This window comes from Palaemon carinicauda, chromosome 35, assembly GCF_036898095.1.
Source record: "Palaemon carinicauda isolate YSFRI2023 chromosome 35, ASM3689809v2, whole genome shotgun sequence".
NCBI classification, from domain to species: domain Eukaryota; kingdom Metazoa; phylum Arthropoda; class Malacostraca; order Decapoda; family Palaemonidae; genus Palaemon; species Palaemon carinicauda.
This window is the reverse complement of record NC_090759.1, coordinates 75,476,070-75,488,569: the sequence shown is the minus strand read 5'-3', so window position 1 is coordinate 75,488,569 and position 12,500 is coordinate 75,476,070. Positions and strand designations below refer to the sequence as shown.

Here is a 12,500-nt window from a genome sequence, read left to right as displayed (position 1 = left end):
TAATTTTATTAAAAAAAATAGTTATACACAGCTTTAATCAACCTATTGGGGTCTCCAAGTGTTCCCAAAAGATCAAACCACCGAAAACATTAATTTGTTTTCAAGGGAATCAAAAGTGAAGCCTTTTTTATTTACCATTTTCTTTATACATAATTCAACCAATATACTCGAAAATTCAAAAATTTTTCGAGCTTACAACTCGGAATTTGGTAGCAAGTTCCAGTCTTGCTACCAAGATCAGAGGAAAGAAAGGAATTACCCGCTTAACCACAACATAAAATAACAGTTTACCTCTCGCTTTTTCATATTCACTGAAATAAGAAAATTACTATACATGGGATGGATACATCTCCCTCTAGTAACTACCTAAAGGGGAGGGGAGAGGGGTTCCTTGATACAGAAATATAAAATCAACTGACCACATTCACAAAATCTATGGATATATGATAAAAAAAATCTGTTTACAAAGATTGGACACTGCTCTAAAAACCTATTAAACGTTGAATAGGAAATTAAATAAATAACTCATTACTTCCTTTACAGAAATTTGAACACGGGCCAGGGGAAGAAACGAAATTGCTTAGCCACAACACCACAACCAATGGCATGAGAATATCACAGCTAGAGTACATAACGTTTTAATTTTCGTTTATTTTTTTTTACTTTAAACAAACTTCATAAAAAAAACCTTTCAATCCAATTTGAAACACACTGATTTGTTATTCAATAGACTTGTGTTCCCTGGACAATAATATAAGAGATTTTAGGGCTAAAGCCCAAGCACTGAGAGAGTAAGTCATTAACAGCCCTGAATATAGAGGAACACCATTTCTATATTATATAAAGGGCCAGTGATGCTTAAAAAAAAAAAAAAAAAAAAAAAAAAAAAAAAAAAAAAAACCACTGAACCCGGGCTGGATAGAAGCAAGTCAAAACATATGAGTATGTATAAAGGTCACTTATGAATGGCAGGGCCAAGGGACAGTGACATTGCTCTATCGAGCAGGACAGTGCCCTAGAGACTGACCACATACACATATGATCAGTGCCCTAGCCCCTCTCTACCCAAGCTAGGACCAAGGAGGGCCAGGCAATGGCTACTGATGAATCTGCAGGTAGACCTATAGGCTCCCCCAAAACCTCCATCCTTAGCTCACAAGGATGACGAGGTTGCAGCGACCAAAGGAACTAGCGAGTTTGAGCGAGACAAGAACCCCAGTCTGGCGTTCACCAGTCAGGGGGGTTACCACATCTGCCACTAAATTATCTTTTGTCTGAAAATAAAACTTACGTAAAAAATGCATTTTAAGGGGTATTTTCCAACAAAATACAAACTTAACTAAGGACTCCAAAGTAGAGAGTCTTAAGATTTTCCGTTTTCAGTCAGGAAGCTAAACCACCCATCCATAAGACAATGATCACAATGGGTAAAACGGAATAGCTTCGACAAGGACTGTCTCATAAATCGGATTTAGGTGTGGAAGTTTGCCCGTTTTAGATAATGATACAGAGGGAAGGGAGGCGATATGTAGGGGAGGGGAGGAGGGTATGTAGGGGAGGGGAGGAGGGTATGTGGGGGAGTAGAGGAGGTTATGTGGGAGAGAGAACAAAGATGAAGGATGAGTGGAGCAAGATAAGAACAATAACGAAGGCTCTTCCTGGACGGTAGATTACAGACTTAGGATGGAGACATCGGCGGTGTTCAGAGAGAGAGAGAGAGAGAGAGAGAGAGAGAGAGAGAGGAGAGAGAGAGAGAGAGAGAGAGAGAGAGAGGGGGGGGGTTATGAATACACAATATAATAGCTCTATCAAAAGAAACCATGTAGATTAATTATCAATATGTCCCAGAAATTGAAGAACCATGTAGATCAATTATCAATATGTCCCAGAAATTGAAGAAGATAGAAGTGTGCCAAAGTGTACCCTCAAGCAAGAGAACTCTAACCCAAGATAGTTGAAAAGCATGGTACAGAGGCTATGGTATTACCCAAGACTAGAAAACAATGGTTTGATTTTGGAGTGTCCTTCTCCTACAAGAGCTGCTTATCATAGCTAAAGAGTCTCTTCTACCCTTACCAAGAGGAAAGTAGCCACGGAAAAATTACAGTGCAGTAGTTAACCTCTTAAGAAAAGAGGAATTGTTTAGTAATCTCAGTGTTGTCAGGTGTAAGAGGACAGAGGAGATTACATAAAGAATAGGCTACCTATTCAGTGTATATGTATGAAAAAGGGAAAAAAACCGTAACCAGAGAGAAAGACCCAATGTACTACTTTCTGGCCAGTTAAAGGACCGCATAACTCTCTAGCGGTAGTATCTCAACGAGTGGCTCATGCCCTAGCCAACCTACTATGAGTACTGTATTTGTTATTCTCTCAATTATCATTCTTTGGTATACACTGTACTGTACAAAGAGTACTACACAGGATAATGATTAGGCGATACAGTAGATGGAGGATTATACAGTCTGGCCTCATATCTGAATTTAAGTATATAACAGCTGAACAATTGATATAAACGGGAACATCATTCAAGCACGGTCAGCAAAGTGCTAGGCAAGCATTTAATAGCATCCACATTTCAGCCATCTGCTCGTCTGCTCAACACCCAGTCAAATCAGTAGCTAGCTGCTTGTGTGTAACAAGTCATCTGTTGTGCCCACATTCAAGATACCATATGCAGTGGTACCTCTACATACGAATTTAATCCGTTCCACAACCGACTTCGGGTGTAGAAAATGTTCGGTTGTAGAAACAAATTTTCCCATAAGAATACATTGAAATAGGATTAAACTGTGGTTGAGCCCAAAAACCTATGATAACTCCTTAATAAATTACTACACAATTACACATGACAATAATGTGCACTAAATTAGATAATAGACATGTAAAAAAGAATGATTATAAAGAAATAATAAATAAGAAACGGGTTTTTAGCGTTACTTTACCTTAGAAAGTCCAGCGCAGGTGTCGGTCTTGCTATGCAGAGAGGAGACGGACGGGCGGCGAGGAGGTAGAGAGGGCGACTACGATAAACGTACACTACCGTAACTTATTCTAACTTACACTGTGAACTTTAACCTAACTTAGCTTATTTATTTTTTTTATAATATATTTTTTTTTTACATTTTCTTTTTTTCTTTTTGATGATTAATCTTAATCACTTTCACTCTACACTTAAAATTGATTGAATTTTTTTCTCATCAATCTTTGCCGTTTTTTTTGTTTCACTTTCTTTCGCTTCACTCTTTGCCGTTTTCTTTGAACCACTTCCTTCCTCTTCATCACGAGTTCGCTTCGTAGTTTTTTTAAAGAAGCTATCGATAGAAAGTTGCTTGGTACAGCTTTTCAGAATGTTTTGAAAATAAGTTAGGGAAACATCATCGAACTGCGCAACTGCACGACAAACCTGCAATTTTTTTGGATGGTATTTGTCGATGAAATCGACCACGCCTTGATATTTTCCTAACACCTCTTTTATTTGCGCCAAACCTAACACATATTTTACCTCCTCGATCCCTTCCTTGTCATCACTCATGTGCTCAGACATAGCATGGAGTTCCTTGAGCTTATCTGTAGTAAGTTCGTCGTGATGTTCTTTTGCAAGTTCACTCATGCTTTTCAATAATTCCTTGCTTTACTTCTAAAGAAAACATTTCCTTATTCCTTTTCTCACCACTACCACTACCACTTGCGAAACTAAGCCTTTTAGGACCCACGATTTACGTAAAATACCGTAAAAGGATGAACGTAAAAAATCACGATTAAAACACAGTTAATAGCAGAACGCACAGGGCACAACCTCACGAAGCCGACGAGAACAGAGGAATGTCCCAAGCCACGGTAATTGAGGGTCCCTCCGAGGTAGAAATGTTGCCTTCTATCGGCGGAAATAAAAAATACATCGGCGCTATGAGTACCATCTACGTGTACGGGTATTGTTTACTTCGGGTGTCGAAAAAAAATTCGGGTGTAGAGTAGGAACGTGTTCGAATTGTACTTCGCCTGTCGAAAAATTCGGATACAACCGGTATGACGAAAATTGCTTACTTCGTGTCGAAATAAAATTCGGGTGTAGAGTCGAAAAATTGCTCGAATTTTTACTTCGGGTGTTGGAAAATTCGGAGGTAGATACGTTCGTGTGTAGAGGTTCCACTGTACTAACTTCTGTCTTTGGACATCTTGTATGTCAAATGTCTATAATAGACTAATCCGCGCATATGAAACAAAGAATGTTTACCATAGGATAGTGAAATGTACTATGAAACCATGGTCTCTTAACTATGAGCTTTTCCATCATCTGGGACCCCATTAAAACATGCTTGAAGCCGATACCAGCATTCATTACAGGGAAACATCCTAAATTAACCTAAAAGGGAGTACAGGTGAGGAGGACGTATCAGGTATTCCATACATTCGTATGACAACCAGAGCAGCATTTACCCTCAACTTTAAAACCAGTAAAGTGGTGCTACTTACAACAGGAATTAGTGTAACTTCTTGTTAGAATTGCTACAAGCCATATCATAAATTGCCTTCCAAAATGTGGAGTTTACACTATACAGGTATGCCTTCTTCAAAGCCAAAATGTGGAGTTTACACTATACAGGTATGCCTTCTTCAAAGATATTCAGAACTACTCAGATAATTGTATATTCTACCTTCCAAGTCTGATAAAGCTGTAGGCTTAGCTTCTAAACAGAACCATTCTTTAATCCTCCAAATTTGTTTCATCATCTAGTAAGCCGTATACAAAGTGAATGCAATATCAAGAAGGGTAAAACCAAGCTTCCACCAACTCCTCAGTAACATGGGGGAGGTCAGGTTGGAACCCTGTGAATATAGGCTAATACTTGTGGCATATTGATGACAGTTTTTCTGCCCATACTACATTAGGTTAGGCTAGGCTAGGCTAGGTAAGGATAAGACCTACCTCAGTAATAATCATAGGCACATTTTTATATTTTTGTGAGTGACTTACGGGTTACATATATGAACCATATATTCTAATAATACTTATATCTTTTTATACATACATGATTTCTGTTGATGCAATTCACCGTTTTTATTTTTTATCAACTCTCAAATTGCAATTTCAGAATGTAGGCGTAGTTCCCATGACTGCATAGAACTAAAATCCTAATACCTTTAAACTGAAGGTACTGTTGCAATTAAATATTTCTAATACTGTACCATTGGGAAACAAAGAGCTATTAGATTGGGATACTAGACAACCTAGTGAAAAACTAATGTACAAAAAATATCCTCTTTACGTTGACTTGACCTACTTCAGCTCCCACTTCATGTCCCTCATCCTCAAGTATTAGCCTAAATACAAAAATAAAATTGGTATTACATCATTTAGTGGAACCAGGCAGTTTGTTGCTATGATTAAGAGCTTCAATTAAGTGTTGTACTATAGAGTACTTTACTTCACATGGAAGCTTATAAATGTAACCTTGGTACAATATCAGGATTCTTATATAATGATAGCAGGTTATAAGTTCGTGTTCAGTACGTACAGAGGGAAAATATATTGTATATCACTTCCTATTATGAAAATCTAACCTTCATCAAAAATCCCCTTACATCCGGTCTCATTTAACCAATTACATTGGCAACATAGGACGGTAAATACTGTACACTAGACTGTAACCAAAACTAGCTGCGGATGCTGGGCCTTACATAAATGGAATGGGTATTTATCCATGAGGTTACCCTAACCTAACAGACTTAAAAGTATAGCTTCTGTGTGTCTGCCACTCATTTTTCTGATATGGGAGATCAAAATTTAGTTATTTTTTGGTAGACCCCACCCACTTCCTACATTGTAATTTATATTTTTCTTGGGTAAAACACATGAAAACAAAACATTTCTTCTAAATACATTACCTACGCAAATGTTTATTAGAAAAATAATTATCAAATTACAGTAATTATGAAATTTTTCTAAATTGTTTTTTGTTTTCTGTGTCATACTAATCAAGTCTAATTACTTCGTTCATATGTTTGTTTCCAACCAACATGAATACTGTACTCCCCATTGCAAATTGTTGGGACAATTTTTGCCTGCATAAACAATAGCTTCACCCATTAAGGACGATGTTTCAAGGAGAATGCAGTACCTCAAGTAAATGCATTGCTACCCCATTGGCTAATGGTCTTAGTGTTGAAACGATGCGTTTTAAGACGACGACCTGATTATGCATGCGTTCCGGTTTACCCTTCTCTATCTCTGACAATCTGACTTAGCATCACTTTAAACTAGCCAATCAGAACTCAGATATATCTTAATCATCATTTTTTATTGTGCTTTTATGAAAAAATGCGCTACTGCGGTTTATTATGAAAAAAACTTCAGTCATGGCCGACATATGTGAGGGTTTAAACTGACCCAAGTACAATAAAATAGGCCTATTCTTTTACGTAACAATTCAGAAACTTTGACATCCTTACAAAAACAAGGTGTTCTTTTCATATCAGTGAGGTGTCCTAACTGTTTTAAGCAATGAGATAATGTTTATTTGAGAGCAAAGTGAGCCACAGCAGCAATAATGATACTTTAATAGTGACCCACGTGACTTCGTGCACAGCACATTCATGTAACGCTTATCAGAATATGAATTACATGTAATTAGGATACTTTAATTTCATGCCACTTACATGAACCATATTAGGGTGTGTAGGCTGGTGGTAATTGGAAAATGATAATGGGTGTATGTAGTTGGTCAGGACAAGAGTAAATTTCTTATTACTTGTCAAATCAATTTTCTTTATGGAGAAAATGTTGTTTACCTTTGTCTGAAATACGATATTAGTTTTACGACTTACAAAACATCATGGTATAGTGTTATTTTGCCAGGAGTGAAGCAAATAGGGTAAGATAAGGATACAGCAGTCTATGGGGATTCACAGGAGAGGGGGGGGGGGCCACAGACCCAAGTAGGCAAAGATATAGCTCCTAGGTTAGGTTAGGTGGTGTTCATGTGTTAGTTTCCCTTTTAAAATGTGGTGGTCTTTCTGTCGTAACTTTTGAAATCTTACTCCCAGTCTGTCCCAACTGACTGCAAAATCTCTAATAGCAAAAAAAAAAAAAAAAAAAATTTCATGCAAAATGTCTATAGTCCATTTCTTTTAGCGAGGCAGATTTGCACCGACTCGCAACAGTGCCCTTTTAGCTCGGAAAAGTTTCCAGATCGCTGATTGGTTAGAATTATCTCGTCCAACCAATCAGCGATCAGGAAACTTTTCAGAGCGGATAGGGCACCGCTGCAAGTCGGTGCAAATAAGCCTCACTAAAAGAAATTGACTATAGGTGGTGTCTGAGGAAAAATAGTCCAATTGGTTATTCCACCTTTTAGAGAAAAAAATGACAAACTCATCAAAACTGCATAAAAAACATCAGGGGAAGAATATTCACCCTTTGAATAATGATAAGTGTTGTCAAAAACTATACAATAATGAATTCCATGACACATAGGCCACTTTGTTTCCTGGCTTTTAACAAATTAACAAGCACACCTTCATAAACACTTAGCCTAAGCAAGAATTGGAAGATTCGGAAAACAAGCCACTGGGTATCATGAAGCCATAACCACACTTGTATAATACATATAACACAATAAATTAAAGCTATACCAATAAATGAAAAATTATGCTGTAGGCCTAATACTGCATTGCAATAATGCTTGGGTAAACAGACCCTATCTTTTAAAATGTACTTCCTAATTATTCGTTTAAAATAAACCCGAACAAGAGTATTAAAGTAAATCAAAATCATTGCAATATAGAAATACACTTTCATCTGGTATTCATACACCATGCAATACTAGGTTAGGCTACCATGCGTTCAAATTTGCAGGATATAGAGTAAGCGTTAATGTTTGGCCTAACTATACAAACTAGGACTAGGATAATTTTTTGGACAATACAGCATAATTAGCTTCAAAATCTTGGCCTGTTAACATGACCAGACATACAACACTAATATTAAGCTTCTTTAGCTTAATGATTAATTGAGATGCATGAGTATAGCCTACCATTAATGGCTTCAAAGTTTTATTGCACATATATACTTACAGATGCGATTACCACAACCAAATGTTACTCCATGGCTTAATATCGAACAAGGGAACTGCTTAATAACGGATAACAATATTAGCCATGGTGAATATCAAAAGGAACATAATAGAACTCATTACGTAAACTTGGTTAACTTGGTAAGGACAGGAGATTCAGTGTTGCCAGATGAGTTAGTCTAAAAATCCTCAAATCTTAATGAAAAAAATTCCCCAAACAACACAAAAATCCCCATTTCCACAATTATATTTTCTTCTGATCATGTAGGATATACTAATATAAACATTATTCACAATACTTCAAATAAGTGCAAATAAACTCTTCTTTATTCATAGAAATTTGTACAGAATATCCCCAAAAATCCCAAAATCTAGAGATAAATTCCCACATCTAGGGATAAATCCCCAAATCTAGGGAAAAATTCCCATATGTGGCAATACTACAAGAGAATAGAGATGTCGATGTTGCGCAGTCGGACGCTCAACAAGGCAGTGTTGCCAGTTTGGCCTTTTTTCAGGAAAAACCCTCAAATTTGATATTTTTTTAATTGTTTGGCCTTTAGTAATATGGAAAAAAGGCCTTACATACTGAATATTTGGCCTTTTTCTACTAATGGGTTGGCCTTTTAAAGCTTCTCTTGATTAGAAGTTGGCCTTTTCTCATTTAGAAAACCTGGCAACCCTGCAACAAGGTCCACGGTAACACCTTTGTCTGTCATAAACACCGGTTACTAATACTTCTATATTTAAATATTCAATATAAAATGTATCAATTGTTTCTATAGTTAAGAAGACATCTAAAATGGTTGAATTTCCACAAACGTACGTAGTAACAATACTTTTTTCTTACATTTCTATCGGTTAAAGTATTAATATGAATCGCCGAATTGTGACCTGTATATAGGAAGATCCAAGGCTGTTCGCTTGGGGAAAATGTATTTATTTATTATTTCTCTTGTTCCAAGGATGACTTATTTAACAATACAGGTCGGTTAATAAAATAAGATATTTCAACATTACTGGAAAACAGACCATGGCTCAGATTTAAATTATGACATTAGGTAAATGTTATTAGAAAGTTCCATAATATTTCATTGGGTAATGTTAAGGATGACTCCAACTTATTCTATGACCCGAAATCTCTACTGAAAGCCATTTTATGCTGTTTAGGTCTAACAAATATATCTTTAGATGTTCAGCTGATATAAAATAAATTACACTCTGAACATGGATACATAACATTTCATGTTCAAAATGCATAACGCTAAATGAAACAAGAAACGCTTCTTAACGGGGAAATATAGGAGAAGGACACTCCAAAATCAAACCATTGTTCTCTAGTCTTGCGTAGTGCCATAGCCTCTGTACCATGGCCTTCCATTGTCTTGGGTTAGGGTTCTCTTGCTTGAGGGTACACTTGGGAACACTATTTTTATCTTATTTCTCTTCCTTTTAATTTGTTAAATTTTTCATAGTTTATATAGGAAATATTTATTTTGATGTTACTGTTTTTAAAATATTTTATTTTTCCTTGTTTCCTTTCCTCACTGGGCTATTTTCCCAGTTGGAGCCCCTGGGCATAGCATCCTGCTTTTCCAACTAGGGTTGTAGCTTACCAAGTAATGATAATAATAATAATAATAATAATAATAATAATAATATAGGAAATATTTATTTTGATGTTATTACTATTCTTAAAATATTTCATTTTTCCTTGTTTCCTTTCCTCACTGGGCTATTTTCCCAGTTGGAGCCCCTGGGCTTATAGCATCTTGCTTATGCAACATCAGAATTTATAACTAAGTTGAAGAATGATCTTCCTAATCGGGTGGTTGACTCGGTAGAACTTCAAAAGTTCAAAGTTGCAGCAAATATTTTTGTGTTGAACAGGATGACATAAGTCTTTTTATAGGTTATATTTGACACATCTGTTTTGATGTTGTTACTGTCTTTTTAAATTTTATTGTTAATTTTTTCTCATATCGTTTATTTATTCACTTATTTCCCTTCCTCACTTGGCTATTTTTCACTATTGGAGCGCTTGGGCTTTTAGCATCTTGCTTTTCCAACTAGGGTTGTAGCTTAGCTAATGATAGTAGTAGTAGTAGTAATAATAATAATAATAATAATAATAATAATAATAATAATAATAGTAGTAGTAGTAGTAGTAGTAATATTAATAATAATAATAATAATAATAATAATAATTATGATAATGATAATAATAATAATAATAATAATAATAGTAGTAGTAGTAGTAGTAGTAGTAGTAGTAGTAGTAGTAGTAGTAGTAGTAATAATAATAATAATAATAATAATAATAGAAAGTATTTAATTTCTCTTTTAGTTGTGTGGAATATCAGTGGATTTCAAAGCGAGGTTTATTACGGGATAGCAATTTCCATCCGAAGACAATATTTATATACTTTTTTTCTTTTTTTTCAAAGTATTCATTACTTCCTGACTTCTTCCTTTTAATCTCTTCCCGAAGCCATGTTCAGTTGAACAAAAAGCTTTAGGAACAGCTAATTGGGGCATAAAAATAGACATACAAGATCACCCATGCATTCAACACACGATGGTCTAATTCTATATCAAATTTGACTGGAATCGTTCAACTATGGAAGATGAGTTACGGCAAGTTCAGATAAACAGTCTCTTTTCCTTGATATTTGCCAAGCTACTAAAATTAAAGCTTAAATAATTTTTAGTTTTTTTTTTTTAGTCTTGATCCAATTAAACAAGAATGATAAAGTAAAAGTTAAAGCGGGTCATGAAAATGAATATATTCTTTAAGCTACAATAATGTTTTTTTCTAAATGTTGATCTAATTGAACAAGAAGGATTAAAAAACAAACAGATCTGTTATGCTACTTAAATTGAAGCGATTGTATGTATATATATATATATATATATATATATATATAAAATACATATATATATAATATATATATATATGTACATATATATATATATATATATATATATATATATATATATATATATATATATACATATATATACATATATATATATATATATGTGTGTGTGTGTGTGTGTGTATATATACATACATATATATATATATATATATATATATATATATATATATATATATATATATATATATATATATATATATATTTAAATCTTGATATATGGCATCGTGTCCCTTCTTTATTTCAAATTTTCGAAGTCTAAACTACCAGCGACACAGACTATGAAGAGGTCGGACTCGCAGTTATATAAAACTTTAATGAAAGTATTTATGACACGTAACATGAGACTGGGGGAAACCTCACTCCCGATCTCCCCTTCCTCGAGAAACAATGCACCAATCCAATTGCCAGCGACAGATTGGATTACGCAAAAAAAAAAAAAAAAAAAAAAAAAAAAAAAAAAAAAAAAAAAACCACTAGTATTTTGGTTGGTCTCACGCAGGCCTGGTGGTAGCGTCCTTGCCTAGTGATTGCTAGACTAAGGCTCGAGTCCCGCTCAAACTCGTTAAGTTCCTTTGGTCACTGCAACCTCACCATCCTTGTGAGCTAAGGATGGAGAGTTTGGGAGAGCATATAGGTCTATCGGTTGAGTCATCAGCGGCCACTGCCTGGCCCTCTTTGGTCCGAGCTTGGGTGAAGAGGCGGGGGGGCTTGGGCGCTGATCATATGTAGGCCAATGCCCTAGATGGCACTGTCCCTTGCCTCTGCCATTCATGAGTGGCCTTTACACTGGAATTTTTGTAATGAATCTTCGAGCATTTATTACATCTTTGAATGACTTTAAGTAAGAAAATATTCCTTTCATTTACGAGTCCGCAATTATTTGGATGAGTCAAGGATAGTTTTTATCATAAACTAAAGGGGCACTCAGTAAAGCGTAGACCTCCGTCGCGGCAGGTTATCTCTCGACCTTGACCTTTGACCTTAACATGTATTAATTAGCATGGATTTTCTTACACTCAAATATGAACCAAGTTTGAAGTTCGTGACAACGATGTTCAAACTTATGATTAATTACGTGAATTGGACATTTTGCTTGTCCGTGACCTTGACCTTGACCTTCCAAAATTTAATCAGTTCCAGCTTTTTACATAATATTTAATCCATGAAAGTTTCATTACTCACGATTAAAATAGTGGCCAGGAAGCAGTTCACAAACAAACACACAAACAGGGGCGAAAACATAACCTCCTTCCAACTTATTTGGTGGAGGTAATGGCTACAGTATGCTACTGTAACTGATACAAAAAAATTTGAAACTTCCTATGATAAAAGTAGCAACAATGCGAGGAAAAACGGATCTCAAATCGATCCCAGGGGACAATAAAATTAATGAACGAATTATCATACCAAATATTATACTGACGTCACAATTGGGATGGTCATAAAAGAATTCCAAGTTCAAGGATAACTGATCTTAATATAT

General features: G+C 35.4%; 1 long non-coding RNA gene across 2 annotated transcripts in view; it reads right to left on the bottom strand.

The window, feature by feature from the left end:
* Positions 1–8,219, bottom strand: part of LOC137627553 (uncharacterized) — a 19,452-nt gene extending 11,233 nt beyond the window's left edge. For both annotated transcript variants that reach the window (XR_011041190.1, XR_011041189.1), the window contains exon 1: positions 8,077–8,219. This is a non-coding gene — a long non-coding RNA (uncharacterized lncRNA). The remainder of the gene's footprint in view (positions 1–8,076) is intronic.
* Positions 8,220–12,500: the final 4,281 nt, after the last annotated feature.